This window comes from Octodon degus, unplaced genomic scaffold (genome assembly GCF_000260255.1).
Source record: "Octodon degus isolate 3935 unplaced genomic scaffold, OctDeg1.0 scaffold00001, whole genome shotgun sequence".
Classification (NCBI taxonomy): Eukaryota; Metazoa; Chordata; class Mammalia; order Rodentia; family Octodontidae; genus Octodon; species Octodon degus.
The window spans coordinates 17,464,758-17,469,408 of NW_004524577.1; the positions used below are offsets into that span (position 1 = coordinate 17,464,758).

General features: G+C 36.5%; 1 long non-coding RNA gene across 1 annotated transcript in view; it reads right to left on the reverse strand.

Moving 5' to 3' along the window:
- LOC111812925 overlaps positions 1–1,432 on the reverse strand; it is a 6,981-nt gene extending 5,549 nt beyond the window's left edge. Inside the window, exon 1 of the long non-coding RNA XR_002818302.1 lies at positions 1,423–1,432. This is a non-coding gene — a long non-coding RNA (uncharacterized LOC111812925). The remainder of the gene's footprint in view (positions 1–1,422) is intronic.
- Between the last annotated feature and the right edge of the window lie 3,219 nt (positions 1,433–4,651).

Below are 4,651 nucleotides of genomic sequence, written 5' to 3' on the forward strand. Positions count from 1 at the left end.
TCTATTCATTAAGAGAATGTAACTATATATCTATCCTACCCATTTTGAATACACAGGTACAAAATGTACATTCATCTGTATCCCCTTTTTTAATTTAGTTCCATTATTTGAATATTATAAGTGTGTTAACTCAGCAAAATACTCTAAAAGAGTCCAGTAGTCCATAACAGTATTGGGTCTTCTGCTTCACTTGCAATGTCAGAAATTGTTGACTTGAGTCCCCTACAGCTCAACATAACACCATGGCTTTACTTCTTATACTTTGTTTTTATACTTTTCTGCTGAATGGTTAAGACCAAGGTAAAGCAAGACCTGTGCAGCAAGAGTTGTAGCTTTTGGGCCTGATAAGGTCAGTGAAATCCCCTCAGGGTTTATCCTGAGATCCTGTACCTCAGATTGTAGATTCTTTGTCAGTGTCAGCCATGTGGATGAGTCACGGCCATTGCTTGGCCAATGTGTTCTCGGTGAAAGCCATAGAGAATGTTTTCTCTCCATGTGACTCTACTTAGGCACTCTCTACATCATCGATCACTTTCCTCTGTGGCCCCATAATCTCCTTGATCAGAAAATTTGGGACACAACTGAGTTACATGATGTTATGGTACAAGTTCTCCTATGTCCTGAGTCTTCATTGACCTTGGAAGACTAGGGCCAAAATGTTGGCTTTCTTTACACCCTCCTTTTTCTCTAATTTTTGTCTGCAAATTCAAGTTGTTAACCCTCCAGAAGAGAAGCATATTGTTATTACTATACAACCTAGGATGTTAAGCTTAACCTCACTATCTGTCTGAATATCAAACATCTTAGGCATAACATGGAACAGGTATTTTTCATCAAGTATTGACATATTGAACTTTAAGTCCCTACAGAATACGATGAAAAAAACATTTAAAAATTAGAATATATTTTAAAAATAGGCATAAAGAATTGTATAATTCTTATGTTTACACATAAGTCCAAAAATCTAACCATATACAGCCTTGAAGCAGGACAGTCCCACAACATTCTTTTTCCTGTCCCCTGCCTTCATTCACAGCCCCTTCTTTTGGAACAAATTTCTTCTAATGTGTCCAAGGTTTCGGTGTGCAGTTCTTCATAGTAAATACAACTCCAGCTCTCCCTTTGCACATCTGTGCGGCCACTTGTAAGATCTTCTTTTCCACTGCTAACTGAGTTTTGGGGGTTTCTTTGATCTAACTAAGTGTGAACTTTAGTGTATTATCTGTGACATGCATAATGCCAGATACAAAATGCATCTTGCTAATTCCATTAAAATGTTTAAAAGTGAAATTGGGTCTAGATGAAAGCAATATAGGGCCAACGAGATAGTTCAGCAGACTAAAGCACCTGCTTAGAAAAGCTTAGGCAAGTGCAAGGACTGCAGTTAGATCCCAGTCACCACATACCATGCTAGCTCTACACCAAGGGTGGGCTGAGCATGCCAGAGTCTGGACGGAGTGACACATGTCTGTAATCCCAGATATGGGGAGGCTGAAAGCAGGAAGATTACCACAAGTCCAAGCTATGTGGGGAGGCCCTGTAACAACCAAATCCATTTTAAAAAAATCAATATAAGGTAAAGCAAATTAGATACAATATATTTTGTAGTAGATTCTTTACTTTTATTGTATTTTTATTTATTTGATATAGGGTCTCACTCCACAGGTCAGACTCCTAGTGATTGTCCTGTCTCAGCTTCTCCAACATTGAGATTACAGGCATGTGCTATCACACCTGGTTTCAGAGGCTGGCACATCTGGAGTGGCATGTGGTATTGGGGATCTAAGCCAGGTCCTTTCGCTTGTGAGGCAGGGGCTTAGACCAGCAAGCTATCTCCCTAGTCCAATATAATATATTTTGATACAGCATATTTTTCTCTCTATTAAACCCATAGTTTGGTACGATAAAGACAGAATATAATAACTTGGATATTGCTTGATAATTATAAATATTCATTTGTGATATTTAATCAATTTAAAAGTAGCCTTTGCTATTGGCTGCTTCTTGAGGAAAAGCAAGAAACCTGGTTGAGCTGATTATATCGTTAGCATTTGTTATTTGTTCTTGGATGTGACTTTCACAGCATAATGAGTTTCATTTCAGACAATTTTTGTACGTCTACTAACATTTTTTTCAATTCAGGCTGCACCTGGGGCCAACAAATCAATACTTAGCATTGTTCTATAGTGAGAAATAAAATAGCACTTGTGTCATCATGGGTGAGTTACTCATAATACTACAGAAAATAAAACTTGAAACCAAAACACCAGCCTCAAGATGTTGGGAAAATTTGCAAATAATGTAATGTTCTGCAATAATTTGATGTTATTTCATTGCCTTAAAAGGACATTCACACCCATTAACATGTTTCCTTCTATACTTTATAAAATCCTTTGATGATGTATTACAAAACGTGAATATTATTAAATCAGGTAGCAATAGGTAAGGTGTCATACAAAGGCAAGAATAATGTGAGGAAGAGTTTTAAAAATTTTATTGTTACTTCCTTGGTTCTATCTTTTGTGTGTGTGTGTGGCTAGCTCCACCCACCACGGGTCTTCTCAGTCAAACAAACGTCAAAACTCTCAACAAATCCCAAAAGTGTCAATACATATTAAAAGACAGAATATATATTTAAAAAACCAATTACTTTCTTTACAATTTAAATCATAAACCCTCCTCTTTTTAATATAAGAGAACAAAATGAAGACAACAGGGAAAGCTTCATATTTATTTTTATATTCCTAACACTTCAGTTTCACTTATGGATCAAAAGAATATTTTATGTATTTTTTCACCCTTGAAAATAGATACTGGCTTAAGTTTCATTGTGAATTACATGTTGCTGTAGGCACTGAGAAGAGAGTAGTGATTGGAAAGAAAAATCTGCTACCATAATTGAACATTCATGTTTGCAGGGATTCTGAAGAATTAAAAATATGTATTTTCAGGCAAAGACCAGTACAGTGAAATAAAGTTGCTAGTTTTGAGAGTGACTGGAGGGAGCCCTGTGTGTATGTTTCTGTCAGGGAGATTTTTACCTCTGTACTGAACAGTCAGGCACAGACCAGCAGTGTTGGAGAAATCCTCACATGTAAGGATGGAGCGAGGCTCATTATAGACAGAGGGCATGACATACCCAAAAGCTTGCAGGCAGGAAAGAGATGGTTTAATTTAACAATGAGAAAGAAAGTATGCATTCTTCAGGTACAAGGAGCAAGAAGAACAAGACCACTGCAGAGTCCTCATATCATATCTAGCCTTGTAGACCTCAATACAGACTCTGTATTTCAAAGGAGATTAAATAATGAATAAATAGTTAAACGAGAGAGAGAGAGAGAGAGAGAGAGAGAGAGAGAGAGAGAGAAAAGAAACCAGGGATCACCACAAAGAAGAGGCTAACATGACCAAAAGATAAATGTCCAGACATTAGGACACACACACACAGGCATAGGAATGAATTCTAAAATGTTGAAGTGTTTTAGAGTTGACAAATAACATTTGCAAGAACAATCTCAAGCCAGGACCTCTGGGTAATTTCCTAGGCATCATACTGTTTCAGGCTGGGCCCATGTGGAACACAGTATTTGCTTTCAGTGATTACGGGAACATTCCCGTTGGATCCCTGTTTATCTCTTCTCCTATAGAGATTTAAAATAATGACAGACTAGGGGAAGGCCTGCGTAGAGAAAGAATTATCTCAACAGTTATGCATGTAGACATAGTATTTGGTATAATTGATTCTGTTTAATGATCCCATCTAATAATTTCATTTTAGATCAAGAGGATAATTTTCAAATAATAAAAAATACAGGCAGGCTGCAGTTCCTAAGCACACTGGAGAACAGCTACACATTATGAAATCAACTGGCAGGATTTCAAATGCAGGAGTTCTGGAAGGGAAGGCAGCTTTTTAAGTTCATGGCAAAGTGAAAATAAATAATAGTGTGTCCAGAAGGAAATGGAATGAAAGAAAGCATGAATAAAAAGATGATAGTTGATAAAAATTTAAATGTGTCTCTAAGTGACAGTTGCAAAAATGGAAAATCCCTTGGAGCATAAAGAACACAGATTTTCTAGATTTTGCTAGAATTTTATAGCATATTTCAATGAGCCTTTGAAATTTCAAAGGAAAGTTTTAAGTATGTATTTTTAAAGCAACTATTTGCATTCTGGCAACAACGCCATGGACGTAGAATGTCCCTTCACTTGCCCTGTTTCCTTGTGTTGTCAGTTTATTTGTGTGTCACACAAACACACAGGTGACAGAAATACACTCAGGGTTTTCAAAAACTGAAGGATAATACAGTCACTCCATGTGCACTGAGAAAATGAGAAATTATGCTCTTCTGTGTTGGTCTAAAAGGGACTTATATAATGGTTGCTATTTTTCCAAATATTGGAAGGATTAAAAATAAAATTGGAAATTTGAGAAGACCAAAGTTAATAACTTCAAGAGTAGCTAATAAATGGGGGACTAGGATTGGCTAAGTAGCTTAATATATATATATTTCCCAAAATTTTATTGATAAACAGCAATGAGACAGTTTCAAATCAAATCGGAAGTACAGTTTCAACAAATAACACACTGCATATATTATTCGTAGTGGTTAATTGCTGTACAAGATGCGGACTTGAGATCCTATTTACA